Source organism: Schistocerca piceifrons, chromosome 4, assembly GCF_021461385.2.
Source record: "Schistocerca piceifrons isolate TAMUIC-IGC-003096 chromosome 4, iqSchPice1.1, whole genome shotgun sequence".
NCBI classification, from domain to species: Eukaryota; Metazoa; Arthropoda; class Insecta; order Orthoptera; family Acrididae; genus Schistocerca; species Schistocerca piceifrons.
Window position 1 is genome coordinate 618,521,367 of NC_060141.1, and position 25,928 is coordinate 618,547,294.

General features: G+C 38.4%; 1 protein-coding gene across 2 annotated transcripts in view; it reads left to right on the forward strand.

Annotated features, from left to right (window-relative positions):
- Positions 1-25,928, forward strand: part of LOC124794989 (transcription factor 25) — a 139,321-nt gene that overhangs the window by 39,903 nt on the left and 73,490 nt on the right. The window lies entirely within an intron of this gene.

Consider the following 25,928-nt stretch of genomic DNA (forward strand, 5'->3'; position numbering starts at 1 on the left):
AAGAGATATGTGAATGAATGAAAGAGGGTTTGGTAAGTGTTCATCTTTCAACTGATAAGTTCTCTTCTTTCCCCAGAATGACAATAAAATACTTGAATGAGATTTTCACTCTGTAGCAGTGTGTGTGCTGATATGAAACTTCCTGGCAGATTAAAACTGTGTGCCGGACTGAGACTTGAACACAGGACCTTTGCCTTTCACGGGCAAGTGCTCTACCATCTGAGCTACCCAAGCATGACTCAAGACACGTCCTCACAGCTTTACTTCTGCCAGTACCTCGTCTCCTACCTTCCAAACTTTACAGAAGCTCTCCTGCAAACCTTGCAGAACTAGCACTCCTGAGTGCCAAGTAGGCTACAGCATTTAATTACATATTTTTTAAAAAGTGTTGTCTTTTAAGCCCAACAAAAGAAGCTAAAAGCCAAAAAGTTGCAGTTACATTACATAAAGAAATATTTTTGTGTGTCTATACTTTTGACTGGAGGTCTGGGGGACAATGGCCATTCACTATTGTAAGAAATTAAACACCTACAGTTCTCCTTATGACGTCTTTTATTGTGTAACTACCAGTTTCAGCACTTCAGTGCACCATTTCCAGGCCTTAGTTGATGCTGAAGGGATTATCACCATCAATATATAAGATTCATCAGTGGCCAACATAACTGGTTTATGCAGACTGTCTTTAACTGTGATGTCATCTCTCGAACCATCAACTGTCAACTCCATATATATGTAACGTCAGTGACCGACATAACTGGTTTACGCAGACTATCTGTTAACTGTGATATCGTCTCTCCAATCATCATCTGTCAACTCATGTTGAGAAAGTTGGAGAGATGGTATCACAGTTACAGATAGTTTCCATAAAGCAGTTATGTTGGCCACTGATGCATCATACATATGGATTGTGATAACCCCTTCAGCACCAACTAAGGCCTGAAGATGGTGCACTGAAGCGATGAAACTGGTAGCTGCACAGTAAATGACATCATAAGGATGGCTGTAGGTGTTACATTTTCTTGCAGTATTTTGAAGTAGTTTTTACCCGTAAAATCTAACTGGTCATTCTACTTCATATATTTTGTCCTTGCTTATATCGATAGGCAATGTATCGAGTGATTACACGTTGTACTTATAACAACATCCCTATTTTATCTAAATCTTTTAGTGTCTCAGGGAATTTCCTTTGTCCTTATCTTGAGATTGTAATGTTTCCTTTGTGTAAAGGTTACAAAGAATCAAAATTGTACATAGATCTTGGGATACGTATAATGTTGTATAACTAACAGGCTTTCGACACAGATTATCTCCTGTAATGCATTCACCATTACAAGTACATGCTAAAGACAATATTTGTTGAATACACTTAGTGAAAAATTGCCTCCTCATCACCTACTTAATGAGCTACATATGGGGCTCTATACAATAACTAGTTTTCTGCTGTGCAAACATACTGTCAGTAAATGTTACTGTGTGATTATTTTGTCTGTATGTGACATACATAGAGAGGATTTTGAAATGTGACTTACATTGCAGTCTTAATGAGATGGTGTCTTTCTCTACTTATTGTTTCATCTCTACGTGGTTCCATATGCTGTTTCTGTAAAATATTTTAGCTTTTACCTGCTACAAAAAAGTTTATAATTGTGTACCAGATACTACATCTTTATTAACTGTACATGTTTATATTGGGTTAGTACACAAGTTAGTACAATTTTTTTGTAAGTTAATAAACATAACAGATAAACATAAAACAGATTCCAGTCATCAATAATATATTCTTCTTTGCTTTTTAAAACAGTACACCAGTATTGTGCTAACTTTTTGACTCCATGACTGTAGAAATCAGATGATTTTCAGCTGAATAACTCATGTTTGTTGTGCATTTTTGTCCAGAAACAAATTTCCTTGAAAGTTGCTCAATAGAGAGCAGAAAAGGCAAAAATCTAATGGCGCAAGATCAGGTGAATGAGGTGGGTGTGGAATGACTTCCCAACCCAACTCGGTCTAGCAGAATGTGAGCAGCCAGTAATGTATAGTAGCATCATTTCACACAGTCTTCCTGGTCACTGTTGTTGGATTGCATCTGCAAGACGTCTCAGGTGTTGACAATAAATGTTTGCAGTGATCGTTCTACCTTGGGGAAGCAATTAATAGTACCCCACACTCTCACTGTTCCACCAGATCCGTAACATTCTTTTGTGGACGTGCACATGTCTTTGTATCATGACTTGCCACTTTGTTTGGGTTCAGACATTCCTTTCTTTTGCTTATGTTAGCATAAAGACACCTCTTCTTGTCACCAGTAATGATACAGGGTAAGAATGGTCGGTGTTGTTCACAAACCAATTGATGATGAACAAGCACAAGTGTACATATGGCCACCCACTAATTTTTGTGATTTTAGCTTAGGGCATGTGGTACTCATTCACTCAATTTTTGAATCTTCCCCATTGCATGCAAATGTTGCATGATTGTGGAACGATCATAGCTATCATATTTGCCAGTTCTCGAGTACACTGACATGGATCATTGTGGATTAACGTGTTTAAATGATCTTCATCAAACCCTCAAGGTTTGCTGTCACCCCTCTATTGAACTCAAACAAAAGAATGTATCAGAAATGTTCAGGTGTGCCCTAAAACACAAAAAAAAAACACTAATCAGAAATGTTCAGATTTTTCCACTTGGCACTTCATTTTCTGGAGTCCACAGCTCCACTCACTATCTCCATATGACAAAATGGCAATATGTAAAATTAGATAGCAGCGGTGAACTGCAAATAAAAAATGACAGTAGATAAATAAACCCATAGCAACCTGAATACCAACCAGTGATGCCAACCTCTGAAGCTCCAAAGTTCCAACCGGTTACTCAGAATGTCCCTTTTCTTTATAAAGTGTCCCACAGTAAATAAAAACGTGACGCCTAGCAAAAAGAGAGAGAGAGGCTGCAAAACTACAATATTGTTGCAGAAGAAGCTGAGTAGCTCCATGGTGTAGTGGTTATGATACTAAACTGTTACATGGAGGACCATGAGTTCAAAACTCATCTGGACTGTACAATTTTAATTTCTATATTCAGTTCAAGTACATTCTAGAAGTATCCACAAATGTCGAGATTCATTGTACTGTAATGTTTTGTAGCTGTATATATACTGTATGTGTTGTGGCCGGAGGCAGTTCCCTCCACACTCTTGTATATGCAAGTGCTGAATAAACCTTCACTAAGTGAAGTTAGTGTTTGTCATTCATCTGATTACACCTTCTTCTACGTGACATTGTTCTGGCGGAGGTGCCGAGTATTGTAATGTGATAGCGCACATTATTGATGAGACAGTGGTTCCCATCAGGCCATGATAGAGCTGTCATTTACGTGTCAAGAAACCTGAGTTTGAGCCATATTCAACGGATCGCAATCTATTGGAGACAGAAGAAGAAGACAATGTCACGATGAAAACAATTGTGTGCCACCACATGAGACATCCTTCAGGTTTCTCTGGTGACGATGGCGAAGATCCGAACAAGTGGCTGAAGGTATATGAGTGTATAGCCAAATTTAACAAATGGGATGACACTGTGTGTTTGGCTAACGTATTTTTCTACTTGGAGGGCGCTGCCAAGCAATTGTATGAGAACAAGTAGTAGTAGTTCACCAACTGGGAAATATTCAAGGCGGGACTGCGCAAGTATTTTGGCGACACACGCAACAGAAGTGCAGGGCTGAAGATAAATTGAAGTGCAGGGTACAGTGTCCAGGAGAAACAACAGCATCCTACATTCAAGATTCCTTGGAGCTTTGTAAAATAGTGGATCCTAGAATGAAGGAGGAAGATAACATTGCACATCTCCTGAAAAGTGTTGCTGAGGATATGTATCAAACACTACTCCTGAAGGTGGTTTCGACAGCAGACGACTTCATAAAATGGAGCCAGTATATTGAGACAATGCATCAAAAAAGAATCACACAAAAGAAGTTTGAATGGCTTCCAATCATCGTACCGATGCCTGTAATGGAGGAAGAAACTGATTTCACAAGTATTCTTCGTCAGATAGTGAGAGAGGAAGTTCAGAAGGCACTTGGATTGAACAGCAAGCAGAAAACAGAGATGCTTCAAGAAGTCATAAGGGAGGAAGTGAAACAGACTTTGAACCCAATCTCTCAACCTTCATTTCCCTTTAAAACGGTGAAACAGTAGAGACCCAGGTGGAGTTACGTTCCTACAATGCCGCATGAGGAACCTGTTTGGGTATCAAGGAAGACTGACGTATGGAAGAAACAGGATAACCAACCAGTATGTTTCCACTGTGGACGACTGGGACGTGGTACGCTATTGTCAAGAAAGGTGGCGGATATTTGATGACGCCTGCACCAAAAGACAGCAGGCCGATCTTAGCTGACGGGTCATTCCATGTCAAGTCACCCAGGCCTTGACACCAACCATGTCAGATTTTGATGAAACTTGATACAATTACTTCTTTTATCATCCTGAAAGCACTTGTAAAATTTTTTTGCTCTATCTCTTATAGTTTTTTTTTTTATAAATTTTTAAAGTTTTTAGATTTGGCTTTGTTTCAGCAGTCGGAAATTGTAACTTAAAACGTGTCCTCACAACTAAAAAGATTTGTATATTAAAGAATACTCAAGATATCAGTATGAAATTTTGGAATAAGTTTGTGTATTATATCTAAATGTTAAAAAAAATTACCATAAAGGTATATTAAATTCTTCCAAACGAAAAAAAATTTATAAGGGGTTTTTTTTTTTTTTTTTTAGCTAACGGATGTTTAGTTTTACACAAACTGCAATATCTAGAGTCTCAGACCTGATAGAAAGCTCAAATTTGTTTTAAAATACTCTTAATTGTATAGGCTATTAGATAAAAGAAAAATTATGTTGGCTTTTTAACCTGCTTAATAGTTATCTAATTTTTAAAATAATATTAATTATATTTCAAAAATAAAAAATGCCAAGTGACTTAGACACCGAAAATAAGTTTTTGTCTTCTTGGAGTAACAATGTACACTTGGATTTTGTATTGTTACTCCTGTGTTTTGAAGTAAAAAATTATTACAGTGTTAAATAGTGCTTGGATAGTATTTTATTAAGTTTATTCGAACTCTCAGTAAGTACTGTTGCTTAGTTTACAGAGATTCTTTTCCAATATCCTATAAAAGTAACCAGAACAGTATGTCAGATATTCAAACCTGTAGTGTAGGGTTATTTAAAAAATCTGACTGTTTCCAAACAACCTACACACCTTCAAAAAAGTTACAACCGGTATCAGAATTGAGTGAGGAAGAAAAAGATTTGATCCACTTACGATCAGGAATTAATCTGTGTGAATTTAAGAATATATGTTCACACCACAGCTACTACTTTTTAAATGTTTTTGAAAAGTATCAAACAACATGTGTAGACCCACTAAAAAAACACAAAAAGCCCATCAAAAAATCGTTGAGAAGTGTAGGCTTGGATCTTTCTAAACAATTACTGACAAAACATATTAGCATAAAACCTGGACAAAAGCTTTGTTCAACATGCCGTAACTTTTGTGAGGAAAAATTAAGAGTTGAAGTCAATGAAAGTGAAACAGATGATGAAGTCATGGTTGAATTAGAATCATTGGAATCCAGAAATCAATCCCTCGTACAAACAAACATTGCTCTTGATTATTTAGGTTTAACACTGATAAAGCTTCGTGGCTTGTCAGAACAAAGTAAAGGGTCTTGTTTTAAAAGGAAGGTTAGCAGTATTGAAAATACTGCAAAAAAGGCGGTTTCAAAAGCATTAAAATATGATGCACCAAGTTCTGATGATGACGAAGAAGATAAAAGTGTGGTTGAGAAAGCAAAGGATTTTGATGTAATGATTTCTCTTATGAAAGAGAAGATTTCATCTGTTGGGAGGTCTAGAAAAATCCAGATTCTGACCTTGGCTCCAGATTCTTGGACTCGAAATAAAGTGATGAAAGAATTTAATGTAAGTGAGTACATGGTGCGACAAGCTAGAAAGCTAAAATCTGAAAAGGGTATTTTGGAAACTCCTGGTCCAAAAAAAGGTAAAACTCTTTCTGAAAATACAGTAAGACTTGTAACAGATTTTTATGAAAAGGATGAAAGTTCCAGAGTGCTACCTGGAACAAAAGACAAAGTAAGTGTTCAAAAAAATGTGTACATGCAAAAAAGACTCATTTTGTGTAACTTGAGAGAACACTATTACTCTTTCAAATGAGATAATCCCGAGGTAGAAGTAGGATTTTCAAAATTTTGTTTCTTGAGACCTAAATGGTGTATCCTTGCTGGTGCTGCAGGCACACACACTGAATGAGTATGCAGTATCCACCAGAATGTTAAACTATTACTGGATGCTGTGAAAATTGAAGAATCTTATAAAGACCTAATTAAGATGTTTGTGTGCAACATAGAAAACCAAAACTGCATGCTACATCATTGCAACAGCTGTCCTGCAAATACTGCACTAACAGAGTGCTTAACTGAAAAACTAAGTGAAGATTATGATTTAGAAGAAGAAATTGTAATCAGTCAGTGGGTTAACACAGACAGGGCAGAAATGATCAATCAGTCTATCAGTGTTGAAGACTAAATTTTTTTATTGGTTAGGTCATTGGAAAAGCTCACCCAACACTCGTTTATAGCAAAATCCCAATCAGTAGTCTTTAAAAGATTGAAAGAAGACCCACCACCCAAAACAGCAATTATTGTGATGGATTTCAGTGAAAATTATTCCTTTGTTATACAAAATGAGATCCAAAGTTACCACTGGAATAGAGGTGGTTGTACTCTACACCCAGTTGGAGTTTTTCTAAGAAATGAGGAAAACAATGTTTTTGTTTCCAACCACTGTTTTATTAGTGATGACCAAGAACATGACACTGGTTTTGTTAACTTTGTACAAAAAGAAATTACAAAGTGGCTGTCATTACATCACACTGACATTGACTCAGTTCACTACTTTATAGATGGTTGTGCTGGGCAGTGCAAAAATAGAAACAGTTTTAAAAATTTGACTGAACACTTGGAGAGACTTTAATTTGAAGGCCCAACACACTTTTTTTTGCAACAAGTCATGGGAAGTCAGTTTGTGATGGCCTAGGAGGAACTATTAAAATAATTTTAAGGAAAGCCAGTCTACAGCTTTCAGACAAAGAACAAATAGACAGCAATCGATGTGTATAAGTTTTGTGAAAAAAATATTGAAAACATTCATTTTCACTTTATTGACAAAAAAGAAGCTGATTTGCTATGGTTAAAACTAGAAAAACATTTTTCAGCAACCCGAACCATTCCTGGAACTAGAAGTTTTCATAACTTCAAACCACTTCCAACAAACAACCTTGAAATTAGAAGGACCACAGATAGTGTAAAACCCTCCTTAGTCTTTTCTTTCCATTCTTCTTCTGATTGGGTTCGTGTTGAACCATCCATAAATTGCTATGTGGCTGCAAATTATGATGGTAACTGGTACTTTGGACTGGTAAAAACAATATTCAATGATGAAGAAGATGCAGAAATTCTATTTCTACGTCCTTCAGGACCCGCTGCATCATTTTATTGGCCTGAAAGAGAAGATTCCTGCATAGTGCCTTTGGAGCACATAGTCTGTGTAGTAGACGCACCTCAATCAAGCGGCACTGGGAGAATGTATTACTTCAAAAAAGACTGTATCAAAAGAACTGAAAGCTCTTGGATGAAGTGGAAAAACAGTTTGAATCAGCATTAATGTTTATTAAAAAGACAAAATTACTCAAAAAATTCAATGTTTCAAGCAATCAGTTGGGTTATACATAAGTGTCGTAAGTAAACTATCTTTGTACATAATTCTAATGTAATCTACTATAATTAATAAACATGTTAAAAAGCCATCATTATTTTTGTTTTATCAAGTAGCCTATATGTTTAAGAGTAAATTAAAACAAATTTGAGCATTCTATCAGGTCTGAGACTCGAGATATTGCAATTCTTATAAAACAAAATATCCGTTAAAAAAAAAGAAAAAAAATACATATATTTTTTTTTCATAGAAAATATTAATATATTTTAATAGCATCATTTTTATCTTCAAATATGTATAATAAATAAACTTGCTGCAAAAATTCATGATGTTATCTAAAAGAGTTTTTAAGATAAGCAAATTTAAAGTTTTGAATACAAATTAAACTGACCATTTCCGAAGGTTCAGAAGATGCAAAACATAAAAACTTCAAAAATTTATAAAAAAAACTGTAAGAGATACAGCAAAAAAAAAAAATTGCAGGTGTTGTCAGGATGGTATTAGAACCATTTGAGCCAAATTCATGAAAATCTAAGGAGGTGGGTGTAAAATTTATTTTTTATGGGGTGATTTGATATAGAATGACCCTGACGCCAACTCTGGGACGACTAAGATGTGGGTGCAGGACGACATAGATCATTGCCACAAGCTAGCTGCTGGAGAGGATGCTCCCCAACATGCCAATCAAGGTCTCCATCGCTGTTTAGGAGCTCCAGCCAATCACCTAGCCACCGTAACTTGAAAAGCTAAAGGGTGCGACCTTCCTTGGAGGTGAGGTCGCCGAAGAAAGAAATCCTCAGCCACCGATCACTACAGAAATGATAGGAAACGACATCGATATCCTCATGGATGGCCGACCAGCCCAAACTCTTGTGGACTCTGGAGCATCATATTCAGTCATTTCGGAAAATTACCATCACCAGTTGCAGAAAACCATATTCGTTGACACAAAACATCTCTGCTGAAGGTGGCTAATGGGAAATATATAAAACCTACAGGAAGATGTCATTCATGTGGGTATAAGTGGCCATACACAGCCCTTAGAATTCATCATCTTACAAGAGTGTAGTCATGACGTCCTTCTTGGATGCTACTTCTTGAAAGCTTCTCAGGCAATTATAGATTTTGGTCGCTCAAAGTTATGTTTGATGAGATGAGATACTGTGGACAGGGAGATGTGCATCTGAGTGTGTGGGCACTTTGTGTGCTGGATAAAGTGATCATTCCTGCAGTCAGCACTAGAAAGGTAACTGTCATGTTTCATGCCGTGCATCAGCCCATGGATCTTGTAGTGAAATGTAAGAGAAGCATACCACTGAAGATTAACTGGGTCATCCCAGCCTCTGTCTTCTCGCTTAAGAACGGATTTGGTGGATTGTGGATAGTTAACTGTCACCGAGAACTGCAGATCCTTCCAAGACGCATGTGCGTAGCAAACACTGGGCCATTAATTGCAGAACAGCTGAGAGTCATAGAAACCTCCCATGCCGAGTCTATGGGCAAAATTAGCACTACCACTACGAGACAAGATCTTCTAGCTCGACTATCACCAGATCTCACTAAGGAACAACAGAAGAAGCTACTTGCCATTCTTCAAGAATTCTCTGACTGCTTCAGTCCACAGGTGAGGAGCAAATTAGACAAATCGATGGTGAAGCATTGGATTAGCACTGGAGACCATGAACCAATAAGCGAGAGAGCATACCATGTGTCAGCAATGGAATGCCGAATAATTTACGACTACGTAGAGAAAATGATGAAGAATAACATTATTCAACCTTCACAGAGCCCATTGTCGTCACCAGTGGTTCTCGTCAGGGTCAAGGATGGCAGTTGGCGCTTTTGTGTTGATTACAGGAAGCTTAATAAGATAACTAAAAAGGGTGTTTACCCTCTTCAATGAATTGGCAATACACTAGATTGTCTGAAGGGGGCTAAGCTTTTCTCAACCATGGACATGTACTCGGGATACTGGCAAATCAAAGTAGATGAGGCTGATTGTGAGAAAACTGCATTCATCACCCCTGAGGCCCTGTATGAGTGTAAGGCAATGCCGTTTGGTTTGTGTAATGCACCAGCAACTTCTGAATGGATGATGGAAAATCTTCGAAGTCACCTGAAATGGACGATGTGTCTTGTTGTTTAGATGACATTATAGTGTTCTCAGAGACATTTGATGAATACATAAAAAGGCTGAGGGCTGTTCTTAAGTGTCTCCAACAAGGCAGTCTGAAACTTAATCTAAGAAAGTGTCCCTTTGGAGCAAAAGAAATCAAAATACTTTGACACCTTGTGTCAAACTAAGGTGTGCGGCCAGACCTATTAAAAGTTAGATCTATAATGGAATTTTCTATTCCTAAAAGTATTAGAGATGTGAGAAGCTTCCTCAGATTATGTTCTTATTACTGTTATTTTATCAGAGACTATTGTATCAAAGCCAGGCCACTCCAAGAGTTGTTAAAAGCCGATGCTAAATTTATCTGAGGTGGTGCTCAACAAGATTCTTTCAATGTGCTGTGAAAAGCTCTGATGACTGACCCTGTACTTGGTCTGGATGACAAGAGAGCACCTACAGAACTACACACAGTTGCCAGCAGGTTTGGTATTGGTGCTGTTCTGGTGCAAATTTCTGATGGAAAAGAACAGGTTATATCCTATGCTTCTAGGGCACTTACAAAAGCCGAGAGAAACTACTCAACTACAGAAAGAGAATTTCTTGCTGTGATCTGGGCCGTGTGTAAATTTCAACAGTATCACCATGGAAGGCCATTCACAGTCGTTACAGACCATCACTCACTTTGTCGCTTGATGGGTCTTAGGGATCCAACGGCATGACTCGCCCTGTGCAAGACCATCAAGACTTTGATGAAGATAGTGGCTGTCCCGCTGCACTCCAGGATCTTTCTGCTGAGCAGGAGGAGGACGCCAAATATCTGAAATTATGCTTGCCTTAAATTGGTCAGAGGATGTGAAAGGACAGTTTAAGGTAGTTAATGGATTACTTTTCACGAAAAACTTTGATCTGTTTGGAAAGAGTTGTCTACCAGTGATCTCTAACACATGCACTTAGATGTTCTACAGAAATTCCATGACACACCTGAGGCCGGACATTTAGGATTTATTAAGACATACGATAGGATCCACAAGAGATTTTTCTGGACAGGTCACTATGTGTCGGACTGTTGAGAGTGCCAGAGGAGAAAGGCAGTTCCTCAGAAATCACCTGGACGACTCGTACAAATTCCACCAGCCGAAAAGCATTACCTGCGTGTTGGGCTTGACCTCCTTAGATGATTTCCAACGTCTGCTAGTGGCAATAGATGGATTGTTGTTTGCACTGATTATCTGACATGCTATATCATTACAAAAGCCGTGAAGAGTCGAAGCATCCGAGGTAGCCAAATTCATCGTGGAAGATATTGTATTAAAACCTGATGCCCCAAGGTCGTTAATTACGGATTGAGGAAAAGTTTATCAATCGAATCTTGTGACACAGATAAACCGTCGGTGCAACATTACTCATCACATGACGACTGCCTACCATCCGCAAACTAACAGGCTTACTGAACACCTTAATAAGACCTTGGCTAACATGCTATCAATGTTCGTCAATGTTGAGCAGAGCAACTGGGATGAGGTGCTACCTTTCATGACATTTGCCTACACCAAACAAGACACTGTAGGATTTACGCCATTTTTTCCCAGTGTATGTACTCGAGGCGATGACGACGATGGACACTGTGTTTCTGTTACATCCTGATGATGTGGACGATGATTACATTGGCCAGGTGTTTAACCAGAGCTGAGGAAGCTCGGCTTTAAGCTCAACTCCGCACACTGCAGGCTCAAGAAAACGATCGCCGAAGCTATGACGAGAGTCACCGCCCTGTTGTCTACCAGCCTGGTGACCTCGTCTGGATCTTCACTCCTGTTCTGGAGGTTGGTCTCTCTGAGAAGCTCCTGTGATGCTACTTTTGACCTTATAAGGTTGTAAAATAGTTGTCTGATGTTCCTTATGAAGTTGAAGATTTCAATCCCGACAAAGGCGTCGAAAGATCAGAAATACGGTCCACGTCCTTGTGATGAAGTCCTATAAGGATCCTGCAATCCAGGGAGAAGCTCCAGCGACAGGCCACAAGTGGAAAGGTGATGAAGAGTGTAATGGCAAAAGAAGTCATAAGGAGATCACCACCAGGGTGAGAATCAGTCATCAATCAGGAGGCAGAGTGTGTAGGACGGATGACTTGTTCCTGGACTAGGAGGACATAACACAGAGACGCTGTTCTCTTAAGGAGGGAGCAGTGTCGCAGAAGAAACTGAGTAGCTCCGTGGTGTAGTGGTTATGACACTAAACTGCTGCATGGAGGGTCGCGAGTTCAAAACTCACCTGGACTGCACAATTTTAATTTCTATATTCGGTTCGAGTACATTCTAGAAACATCCACAGATGTCAAGAATCATTGTACTGGAATTTTCTGTAGCTGTATATATACTGTATGTGTTCTGACCGGAGGAAGTTCGCTCCGTGCTCTTGTACATGCAAGTGCTGAATAAACCTTTGTTAAGTGAAGTTAGTGTTTGTCTGTCATCTAATTATACCTTCTTCTACATGACACTATTTACTAGTGCCCTTACAATACTACCTGATATAGTGTAAAATCAGGATATATGTTATTGAAATGCTGGCTTCTCCTTTCAGTAGATACAGCTTCCCATTTGTAGAAATATTACTCCCCAAACACATACTCATCCCTCTTTTAGTCTCCGTCCCACATTTAAACTTTTGCTTAATACAAGGTTTTTTTATTATGAAGACTGAGCTGTTTTTGTTTCACTTTATGAATTTTGTGGTCTGTTCCTTCCCCCATGAACCATAGACTTGCCGCTTGTGGGGAGGCTTGCGCGCTTCAGCGATACATATAGCCGTACCATAGGTGCAACCACAACAGACGGGTATCTGTTAAGTGGCCAGACAAACGTGTGGTTTCTTTTCGGTAGTTGCAGGGGCAACAGTCTGGATGATTGACTGACCTGGCCTTGAACATTAACCAAAATGTCCTTGCTGTGCTGGTATTGCGAACGGCTGAAAGCAAGGGGAAACTACAGCCGTAATTTTTCCCGAGGGCATGCAGCTTTACTGTATGGTTTAACTGATGTTGGCGTCCTCTTTAGTAAAATATTCCGGAGGTAAAAAGAGTACCCCATTCGGATCGCCAAGCGGGGCTACTCAGGAGGATGTTGTTACCAGGAGAAAGAAAACTTGCGTTCTATGGATTTGAGCATGGAATGTCAGATTCCTTAATTGAGCAGGTAGGTTAGAAAATTTAAAAAGGGAAATGGATAGCTTAAAGTTAGATATAGTGGGAATTAGTGAAGTTCGGCGGCAGGAGGAACAAGACTTCTGGTCAGGGGAACACACGGCTATAAATACAATATCAAATAGGGGTAATGCAGGAGTAGGTTTAATAATGAATAAAAAAATAGGAGCACGGGTCAGCTACTACAAACAGTATAGTGAATGCATTATTGTAGCCAAGATAGACACAAAGCCCATACCTACCACAGTAGTACAAGTTTATATGCCAAGCTCTGCAGATGATGAACAGATTGAAGAAATGTGTGATGAGATAAACGAAATAATTCAGATAGTGAAGGGAGATGAAAATTTAATAGTCATGGGTGACTGGAATTCGATAGTAGGAAAAGGAAGAGAAGGAAAAGTAGTTGGTGAATATGGAATGGGGATAAGGAATGAAAAAGGAAGCCACCTGGTAGAATTTTGCACAGAGCATAACTTGATCATAGCTAACACTTGGTTTAAGAATCATGAAAGAAGGTAGTATATATGAAAGAGGCCTGGAGACACTGGAAGGTTTCAGATAGATTATATAATGGTAAGACAGAGATTTGGGAACAAAGTTTTAAATTGTAAGACTCTGACCACAATCTATTGCTTATGAACTGTAGAGTAAAACTGAAGTAACTGCAAAGAGGTGGGAATTTAAGAAGATGGGACCTGGATAAACTGAAAGAACCAGAGGTTGTAGAGTGTTTCAGAGAGCATTAGGGGACGATTGACGAAAATGGGGGATAGAAATACAGTAGAAGAAGAATGGGTAGCTTTGAGAGATGAAACAGTGAAGGCAGTAGAGGATCAAGTAGGTAAAAAGCCGAGGGCTTGTAGAAATCCTTGGGTAACGGAAGCGATATTGAATTTAATTGATGAAAAGAGAAAATACAAAAATTCAGTAAATGAAGCAGCTGAAAAGGAATACAAATGTCTCAAAAATGAGATCAACAGGAAGTGCAAAATGGCTAAGCAGGGAAGGCCAGAAGACAAATGTAAGGATGTAGAGGCATATATCACTAGGGGTAAGATAGATACTGCCTACAAGAAAATTAGAGAGACCTTTGGGAAACAGAGAACCACTTGTATGAATATCAAGAGCTCAGATGGAAAACGAGTTCTAAGCAAAGAATGGAAAGCAGAAAGGTGGAAGGAGTATATAGAGGGTCTATACAAGGTTGATGTACTTGAGGACAATATTATTGAAATGGAAGAGGATGTAGATGAAGATGAAATGGGAGGTGTGATACTGCGTGAAGAATTTGACAGAGCACTGAAAGACCTAAGTCAAAACAAGGCCCTGGGAGTAGATAACATTTCATCAGAACTACTGATAGCCATGGGAGAGCCAGCCCTGACGAAACTCTACCTACCATCTGGTGAGCAAGATGTATGAGACGGGCGAAATACCCTCAGACTTCAAGAAGAATATAATAATTCCAATCCCAGGAAAAGCATGTGTTGACAGATGTGAAAATTACCGAATTATCAGCTTAATAAGTCATGGCTGCAAAATACTAACACGAATTCCTCACAGATGAATGGAAAAACCGGTAGAAGCCGACCTTGGGGAAGATCAGTTCAGATTCTGTAGAAATGTTTTAACACGTGAGGCAATACTGACCCTAAGACTTATCTTAGAAAATAGATTAAGGAAAGGCAAACTTACGTTTCTAGCATTTGTAGACTTAGAGAAAGCTTTTTGACAGTGTTGACTGGGAATACTCTCTTTCAAATTCTGAAGGTGACAGGAGTCAAATACAGGGAGCGGAAGGCTGTTTACAATTTGTACAAGAACCAGGTGGCAGTTGTAAGAATTGAGGGGCATGAAAGGGAAGCAGTGGTTGGGAAGGGAGTGAGACAGGGTTGTAGCCTATCCCCGATGTTATTAAATATGTATATTGAGCAAGCAGTAAAGGAAACATAGGAAAAATTCGGAGTAGGAATTAAAATCTATGGAGAAGAAATAAAAACTTTGAGATTGGCCGATGACATTGTAATTCTGGCAGAGACAGCATAGGACTTGGAAGAGCAGTTGAACGGAATGTACAGTGTCTTGAAAGGAGGATATAAGATGAATATCAACCAAAACAAAACGAGGATAATTGAATGTAGTCCAATTAAATCAGTTGATGCTAAGGGAAATAGATTAAGAAATGAGATACTTAAAGTAGTAGATGAGTTCTGCTGTTTGGGGAGCAAAATAACTGATGATTGTTGAAGTAGAGAGGATATAACATGTAGACTAGCAATGGCAAGAAAAGTGTTTCTAAAGAATAGAAATTTGTTAACATCGAGTGTAGATTTAAGTGTCAGGAAATCTTTTTAATAGTATTTGTATGGAGTGTAGCCATGTAGGAGTGTGAAACATGAATGATTAATAGTTTAGACAAGAAGAGTATAGAAGCTTTCGAAATGTTGTGCTACAGAAGAATGCTGAAGATTAGATGGGTAGATCACATAACTAATTAGGAGGTACTGAATAGAATTAGGGAGAAGAGGAATTTGTGGCACAACTTGACTAGAAGAAGGGATCGGTTAGTAGGACACATTTTGAGGCATCAAGGGATCACCAATTTAGTATTGGAGGGCAGCTTGGAGGGTGAAAATCGTAGAGGGAGACCAAGAGATGAATACACTAAGCAGATTCAGGAGGAGGTAAGTTGCAGTAGTTACTCGGAGATGAAGCAGCTTGCACAGGATATAGTAGCATGGAGAATTGCATCAAACCAGTCTATGGACTGAAGACCACCCAACAACAGTGTGTTCCTTTTACTTGAAAAGAATATCTCACAACACATATGGAATTTAAATTCTCTCCTCCAGTTCTGTTCCTTTTCCTTGTTTTTACACCACTTTCCCTCTGCAATCAATCCAAGTCTATTTCTGAAAATTCCTTCATCCTATCCTCAGGCACAGGTGGAAGACTTCTCCATTTAAATGCTAAGGTATTTAGATCAGATCCTGCAAATTTCGATGCAACACATGATACAGCCTTTATCTGGGACATTCTGTCAGCTGTTAATGGATTATTTGGCTCTATGAATTTTAAGTTTCCAAAAAATACATTGTGTATAGGTAGAAGTTTCTTCATTTCTTAGATTGCTGTGATATAGAAATAAAGACATTTAAATCTTATTTGATAAATTCCATTTTAACATTCTCGAGGAAAAATTTGTAATAAATGTTCAGATTTGGGCCAAGATACCCTGACTCTAATGAGCGATGATGGCATGGTTGAAGTGTATATATCTTGTGCATTTCAGTGAGGACACTAGGGTTTATAATGTTCTGACTATGTTTTGGAATAGATGCTGAGAATCTTCCGAAAGCTTGTGAATAAATATTTTCCTTGATTGGAATAAGGCATTAAAATTGTTGAAGTAAACCAAAACATACTTTATGGACAACATGTAAGCTTTAGTGTAAGAAGTTTCTAAATTGCAAAGAATCATTTCTGCAGACTTTACTTCAACAGTTGCTAACTGGCAGTAGTGCAAAAATACATCCCAGTTTCCTAGGAGGCCAACAACACATGCATGTAAAACAAGCCATCGCATACCCAATAATTTTTATATTTGATTCCAAAAACTTCTCGTAAAATAGTGCAGCGCTTTGCACTGCCAGATGTGTAGCTTGTCATGTACCTTATTAACTCTTTGCAGGATCTAGGAAGCTTCTCACATGCATTGCATACAACTAAAGCAGACGAATGGCAAGTAAAGCTGAAACAATCAAGTTTGGTACAACATTTGTAAGTTTTGCCATTACAGAATTATGGCTTTCCAATATTACAGATGCATTATAACAAGCCATGCCAATTACATTTGTAATTGGAATATCCTTCTTTTTCAACATACTCTGCATAGCTCTGAGTAGGACTTCTGCCGAGCAGTCTTTGGCATATAAAGGGATCAATTCCAGACGTGTTTTCACATGCCTGTCAATTGGTGAGACACATTTGGCTAAAAGCCACAAATGTTTGCTATCTGATATTTCCATTCTTTCGTCCACCATAATAGAAAATTTATTATCCTTTAGTAACTGAACTGTTTTATCAATTTCGATTTTTGTAATAACATTTTTCACTTATATTGGTACACTTTGTTCAACGTAAAGTCACCTCTGAAGGAATTTTGGAATCGGGGAAAACATCTTTTAACACAGGAGCAAGGTGATCCACTGTTGAAAATGCAACATTATGCTCCATGAGAAAAGTTGCTAATCTTATTTCAGCTGTCTCACTTTATCTGCATTTTTGCTTTCATTACACATTTTCGAAAAGTAATCCACAACAGTTCCTACTTTGCACAGTTTTAACATTTTTAATGTGTTTAACTCAAGAAGCATGTTTTTTGAGTTTGCTATTATCTTGAGCAACAATCACGTTAGTCTCTTTACACCATGCCTTTCTTTTGTCACCTTCTGCGGCCTGCAACCACCCTTTAAATCTGTCAAATTGAAGCCAAGAGTCTTGGAAAGTTCTAATATTTTTTTTCCAGGTCTAATACACTGCACCTGGAATTAAATTTCTTTGCATGGCAGTCTGACATTTTTAAATGTGTACAAAACAAACCACTCAGAAACAATTATTATTTAATAAGATCAAGATTTGCACACAAGACTCAGTCCAAGTGACAATCAACAGGTAATAACTTCGAGTGACACTGAACTGGGCAAATTAAACCAATTCTAACAATACCGTATAACTATGTGCTACGTTACAGCGTAACATGCCACTTGTCTTGACCTCCCATCTCACTTGCATTCTGAGAGGCACTGTTTGTTTGAAAACTCGACAAATGTTTCACACATTTCACTCATTAATAAATAATGGTGTGTTTAATTTAGTGCATACGAAGGGAAATTTGAACTAATGATAGCTACTATAATGGAGTACATACAGATTACTGGTTAAAAAAATGGCAGTCAGCGGGTGTTGTATAATTACTACTGTGAGCTGTTTTACTGTATTTTCAGGGTATGTGACAATCATACGTATAACAGTGCACATGTATTACTGCTGTCTAAGCAAACCTATTGTGCCCATAGTGAATGCTGACTGCTGGTTTGTACAAATGGCAGATGGCACGTGTTGTGTACTTCCATGAAATGTTTATCTTTGCTGTTATATGTACCATAAGCATTCCTACACTGTATTAAAGGCAAAAATTAAATATCTCATTTTCATCTTACTTTTTGCAAAAAAAAAAACCTTTGTCCCTTCTTGATAAATATTTATAAAAAATGTCCCACAATATGGGACAAATCCCACGGGTTGGAATGCTAATACCAACATGCAAAACAGAAATGCACTAACCTAAATTTGCAATTGACGATGGCAGGAATACACAAGTGGCCTCTAGAGGCATTAAATGTTGACATATTCTCTACTAACTTTTGCAGTGTGTCAGCTTGGCACCACTCTTGTATCAGTGATGTACTCCGTGACTTGTAATATGGGATGGACGCACTTGGCGAAACATACTGTAAATATTTGTTTTAACTCTTGACGTGCCAATGCGCCTTACATCAACTATCCAGCCATTTAAGATATTGAGTATGTTTACAGCTCTAATTGGGTACTTGTATTAATCTTTACCAAGATGTGACTAATAATAATTCACACTGTGTGTTACATTTATGACATTGTATGCTATTTCATAATTTAGTGTGCTTTACATTTTATGTACACATTCATGAGATGATCGAAACTCTATTTTACCAAAAACGCTCGTCATAAATAAAAGTTTTACAAATACGATCTTTGTTGAGAAGTTGTCTTTCTTAAAGTTGAGTATCTACAAATCGCTCCTTATTACTCACAATTGTTAAGAATTTTTTTATGGAATTATGAGTGACAAGGAACTACTGACTAAAGAAACAGAAATAGGTTAATTCAATTTTTGTCAGATTAGCCTTGTAATGGAATGACATTTATGAATGTTCAGTAATTAACATTTTTAATGTTTTGTGTTTAATCCTCAAGCAGGGGCGCCTGTGCATAAAATATGCAAACCACAAATAACGTTGTCTTTTGTACCATTCCATTGTTGTTTTACTATTGTGAGCCTGTACTTATTCCTTCATTATTGCTTCGGCTAACACATGCTAAGTACCGAGCGAGGTGGCGCAGTGGTTAGCACACTGGACTCGCATTCGGGAGGACGACGGTTCAATCCCGTCTCTGGCCATCCTGATTTAGGTTTTCCGTGATATCCCTAAATCATTTCAGGCAAATGCCGGGATGGTTCCTTTGAAAGGGCACGGCCGATTTCGTTCCCAATCCTTCCCTAACCCGAGCTTGCGCTCCTTCTCTAATGACCTCGTTGTCTACGGGACGTTAAACACAAACCACCACCACCAACACATGCTAAGTTGTGCTGTCATACGCCCAGGTGAGCAACAGTAATGTAAAATAAACAGCGAGCTAGACGAGGAAAAAATTTACCCAGATATAGGGCCAGCTGCACAATCCCACAATGAGGCAGTTCTCTGAGATAATTAGCAAAAGAAGTGGTGGTTGGCTGGGATCTGATGCAACTGTTCTGTTTAATGCTGCAAGTGGGTCATTACTGTGGAGTAATACTTCTATGCAGCAACAGAGTGATACATGAATGTTTATTTTAATATTGTTTAATGAAACAACAGTTTAGCTTGCATAATGTAATTTTCTTTTATCATTGTTTAATTAAACGAAGATTAAACTGTGACTTTGATCATGCATGTTTACCTTGGTAACATAAACACGTCTATTTTTTACTGTTTAAAAAGTAGTTTATGCATCCACTCAGGTTATAAAAAAGGATGTGCCCACTCGAGGGCTAAAAAACCTCTATAGTGTTTAATTCAAGTTCAGTTATACAGTATTTTATGCTAAACTGGGTAATACAGGTTTTCAGGTTACTACATTGTATATGTCTTTCCTTATAAAACAAAAGCTGATATAAAAATTTGGAGTAATCATTGGTATCCCAACAAACACTTCTAGCTAATCTTATATTATTTGCATCAGCTTCTTTTTAGTTTTGTAGCATTATCAAAGTTGAGTTGTGTTCTATTTCTGAAGAGTCTGAATCACACACATTCCGATCTCACAGAATGTTTGCAAAACTTCAAACGGTTCCTGGAGACAGAACTTTCCCCAACTTTAAACCATTAGATTTTTTTAAAGGGACTTAGAAGCAGGGAGGATCAGTAATGAACTATAATTTAAGGAATAAATTTATATCCTTTGTGATAGAAGAAAATTTATTGCCATAAAGATGTGTAGCTTGTAAGTATTCCAGTCTGTTGTAGTTTGGGATAACTACTGAACTAAGTACAACAGATGATGTTACTCTGTAATTTGTGTAATCTTCAGGACCTTCAAACTAATTCCATTGGCTGAAATGAGAGGATATTTGTCTAATTCCATTTCCTGGTTTACTTGCTATTGTTGAGTCCCTTGTAACATCAGGTGGCTGAACTTAACCACACTTTCAGATGAATGTGTGTGTTCTATCCAGAAAAAAGTGTTATGTTATAGATTAAGCCTACTGTAAGTAGTGCAGCTTAAAAAATAGAATTAACTTGACCTGTTTTTAAATGTTGTTGTCTGGGCCTGATTATTTTATCAGTTTTATCACTTAAAATTTCAGTTTTGTCAAATATTTTACTCAGAACCTTGGAAAATTTGGTGGTTTATTTTAAATTCGAAAGAAAAGATAAAGAATATCTGTTACAAAATCAAAAAATAACAAAGAAACAACAATTTATCTTATTTTACAAAAGAAAAAGAATATTTTGAATTATCCCTTTTCCTTTGTGGTATTCGATTTAAAGGTGAAGAATATTTTTCACAAAGTGAAATACAAAAATGTAGGTATACATTTTCTCCTGGCTTGATGGCTTTTTCTTAAAAGTATGATCTGATGGCAGAATGCGAAAGTAATTAAATTGGTGTACAAAATAGTAAGTCCTCCACTAGTTGAATTAATCAACTAATCATTTGAAGAAGGTTGTTTTCCAGAATCATTAAAATACACGGAAATAAAACCACATTTTAAGAAATGGTCAAGAGAAGATATGGGAAATTATCGTCCTATCTCCCTCCTTCCAGTGCTGTCAAAAATTTTGAGAAAGTAGCTGCTATACAAATCCAAAACTTTATTGTATCACAGGGGATTATTTTGTGCAATCAGTTTGGCTTCCAGCAGTGGAAAAATACAACACATGTCATAAATAATTTCATAGATAAAATCAGCACAGCTCTAGACAAAAAAAGTAAAGTAGCCGGTATTTTCTGTGACCTGACAAAGGCTTTCGATTCCGTAAATCATTCCTTGCTAATCCACAAACTAGAAAAATATGGGATTAAGGGTGCAGTACTTCAATGGCTTACTTCTTACTTATCTAATAGAAAACAAATAACAATCACCTCCTCAAATGGTGTAAACTACCATTCAGACTGGAAAACAATAACACAGGGTGTCCCGCAAGGTTCGATCCTCGGTCCAATTCTCTTTCTATTGTCTGTCAACGACTTACCGTTAAACATATATTCACCATCCATCCTGTTTGCTGATGACGTATCTGTCTTGATAGAAAGCAAAGAAACAGAAACGATTCCTGTTAGTCACTGGTACATTAGGCAGGCTAGAGTCATGGTTCCAGCTAAATGGTCTGAAGCTTAACATATGAAAAACAAACCTGATTGAATTCAGAACCAAACAGTCAAGAGACCAGGAAATTAGTATAAATCATAAAAGTGAAGAATTAACAGAAGTGCATTCTGCCAAATTTCTAGGTCTACACCTTGATAAGAATTTAAACTGAAACACACCTATTGAGTATCTGTGCAGCAATCTGGGTAGCTTTGCATATGCCATGCATATATTATCAAGTGCTACTAACATGTCCACTCGCAAAGTAGCATATCTAAGTTACTTTGAATCAGTGATAAGATATGGCATTATTTTCTGGGGGAGCTCCAATAATATATCTCGTGTACTGAAGCTCCAGAAGAAAATTATCAAAAATATGTGCACTGCACAGCAAAGAGAATCATATCGTCCATTATTACAGAAACTAAAAATTTTGATTGTCCCCCTCCCTATACATATACGAGCTAATGATATTTTTACGCAGCAAACCGGAATTGTTAATTAGAAACCAATTTGATCATCGATACAGCCCATAGATTGAAATTATATGCTCAGTCCCCACAATATATGGGCATGAAAGTCTACAACAAACTTAAAGGCAAAAACATTCTAAACATGGTACTAGGGATACTAAAAAAGAAGTTACATGAAATTCTTATACACAAATGTTATTACTCATTAGAAGAGTTCATGGAAGATGAACTGATAATTAGAGCAGAATCCAACCGCAAATTAGTATATGTTGTGGGGGGAAAAAAAAATTGTCCATTATCAAGAAAGATATTTACTATGCTGGAAAATAAGAAAATATAGATACTGCTACATAGACTAAATATAGTTTTAAAAATTAATATTTGATTCTAGTTTGTAATTTTTGACATGTCTCCTGTACCATAATTACATGATTTGCAAGTGTATGTTTTGAGACTAATAAATCACAATTCACAATGATTGGAGAGAAGTGAAAGTTAAGAATGAAATTTGTCAATGTTGGCCATCATTCTAATCTTGTAGACATTATGAAGCACTTTACACACTTCCATAGATAACATTTGTACTTCAATCCATGGTTTTGTGCTTTGTAAATCATACACTTTGTCATGCTTATCAAGTGTAACTTCAGTATGGACTCCCCTGCAGTATTATGCTACATGTAAAAAAATGTTTGTATGTTTAGGGGTAAGGGAGAGGGATTACACATGGGTTGGCTTGACGGCGTTATTTGCTCTCAAGATTTTGTGGAAGGACACAGTAATGTAAGCTGGAGAACATTAGATGTGTTGATGAGCCATGCAGTTTTCATGTAGCTCCAGTGCAGGAGCACAAATAAACCTTTTATGGATAATGAGAAGTTCCTGAAGGTGACAAATTCCACATTGCTTAATACCAAGGTTGAGTGCGTGGGGCATGAGATCAGGGGGTCCCATTTGCATGAGTCTACTTGTGCATGGGTTACCAAGTCTGAGACAGTACATCCCGGAAGCGGTTACAAGACACCGTCATTCACGCACTTCCTATTGTAACATTAGCAGCTGAATCAGCGAGTGTTTTCACAGCCATGAGGGCATATTTTGATAGCAGTGGAGACCAAGCTGGGCTGCACTAGCTTTGCGGTGTCCTCAGTAGGTGTTGGCACCCTTTGAGGTGTGGCGATTGGTAGCTCTGAGTATGAAAAATCTAGAGTGCAGGTCAGCTAGCCTGAGGCTCAGGCTGTGTGGTGGGAAAAGTCTGGCCATTAACATGAGCCTAGAAGAGTATCCACCATGGCCGAATTGACTGAGCAGAGGAAGTACCAAATAAAAACTAAACCCAACTGTTGACAGATAAGCCACTAACATGATTACAAAGTCAAAATTTTAAAGAGTGCATGGGTGTAGACGTGTCGTCACTTTAAAGTGCAGTTTCTAATTTATTTAATTTTAAATAATTTATTTATAAAACTACCTTCAAAAATTATCTCAGTAATACTGTAAGCAATCCTTACAAATGTAGTGTTTATGGAGAGGTCTAAGTGAGTGCTATTGGATTGTTAAAGTCTATTATTTGTGACTATCATGTATTTTAAATTACAGATCAGAATGTATAATCCAAGCATAAAAGTTGAATTATCCCATGTATAAAATAGGAAATATTGAAAGTAGCAGCAGCATTAATAGACAGATATTATTAGGGATGGATGGGGGTAATTGGTTTAGTTATATATTTTTACTGATAGCATAATGACACAAACTAGTGTCTGCTGTGACAAAAGCATTATTTGTGATCCAACCATTTGAGTTACATAAAAGCTGCAATCAGCACTAGAAAGCTGGTGAAAAATATGTACAAACTGAGATGTAATATACGTAATGAACACTAAGTTTATGGTTTTGAGTATGTTTTTGGAAGTTGGAAGTGTGCGAGTTTAACTCAGTGTCAGTGCGAGGGTATAAATAACAGTGACCATTTTCACTAAAGCTAATGATTCAAAGACCCCTCCCAGCTGCACCAAGGTTCCTCATGTTTTCACGTACTGAAGACGGTCAGTCCTTCGCTACTGTAAATCTGTTTATTATTCAGAAAGGTGTTTATGCAAAAGCTGACACTCTGAATTGCTTTAGGAGACTACCTCTGATTCTCAAGCACGACAACTGCTTGCAGCTACACTCCTCCATGGCTATCCTGTTCGTGTCGAGGCCCATCGAACACTGAATTCTTCCCATGGTGTTATTTACACTAGGCTGCTTGATGGTCTGACCAAGGCAGAAATGTGAACATACCTCTCTGATCAGGGTGTCATTGCCAACCATCGGGTGATGAAAAAAGTAGGCGTCGCCTTTGTGCCCACATGCACTCTCTTTCTCACTTTTGATAGAGTGGTTCTTCCATCAAAGATCAACACAGGTTATGGAGTCATCAGTCAGGCCATATATTCCTAACCCAATGCGCTGCTACCAGTGTCATCATTACAGCCACACTTGAGAGCCCTGTCGACACCCAACAAATGTGTAACCTGTGGTAGGAATGCTCACGAGGGCGATTGTCCGCCTCCTTCTTCCCTCTGCATCAACTGCAGTGACGACCATGCTGCCTCCTCCTGCGATTGTCCTGTGTATCTTGATGAGCGGGCTGTCCACGGGTGAAGGAAAAAGTGCCTTAACCGGTCGCTCGCAAATTGTTGGCTAGTCGAAACCCTGTGTTCTACCGTCAGGCACCCACAGTAGTGTTCTTGCTACATCTCGCTCCAGGAAGGACGTGGCCCCACAGACATGCGACTTCAAATTTAACACTGCTTTTGTGAAATCGCTGGATGTCATAGTAGCGTCCTCATCTCCTCATCCAGCTGTGCAACATGCCACCAAACTCTTGCCTCATGGGGTGAAGTCACCTCCTACACAAAAGTAGGCCAGAAAGGAAAGGAGGAGTGCTCCCCTGAAGACTTCCTACGTCCTTCCAACCAACCAACACTTGAGTCTTCCTCTGCTAACTGGAGAGGCTCGAAGAAGTAAAACAAAGGCAAACGGTCTCCTTTGCCAACTCAAAGGTCCTCATAGATGTCATCACATGACACCCTTATCCAGCCACCCTCTGTGTCATCAGTGCACACCACCAACCGTTTTTCTGCCCTGGACTCTGCAGGCCAACAGCAAAAGAATGCCAACACTCATGACTCTCCTCCAGTGGAATGTTTGCGGCCTTTGATCCAACGGCTGCTCTTAGAATCGCAGCGTCCACTTGTTCTCTGCCTTCAGGAAACAAAATTGCGTCCTCACGACTGTTTTGATCTCTCTTTCCCGGTCCGTTTTGAACACCCCCCCCACCCCGAGGTTGGCATTCCATCTCATGGGGGAGTTGTGCTCCTCATACAGGATGATATCATAGCCAACCCATCTCCCTGACTACCAGCCTTCAAGCTGCTTCAGTTTCCCTTTTCCTTCCTGACTTTACCTTTTCCCTTTGTACTGTTTACATCCTCTGTCATTCGATTTCAGCAGGGCAGAGTTCCTCCAGCTTATTGGGCAGGGCAGATATCCCACCCCTTTCTGCTGCTTGGTGACATTAATATGCACCATCCCCTTTGTGGTTCTCCCAGAACCTGTCTGAGAGGTGCCCTCTTGGCTGACATCCTTAATCAACTTAACCACTTCTGCCTTAACACAGGA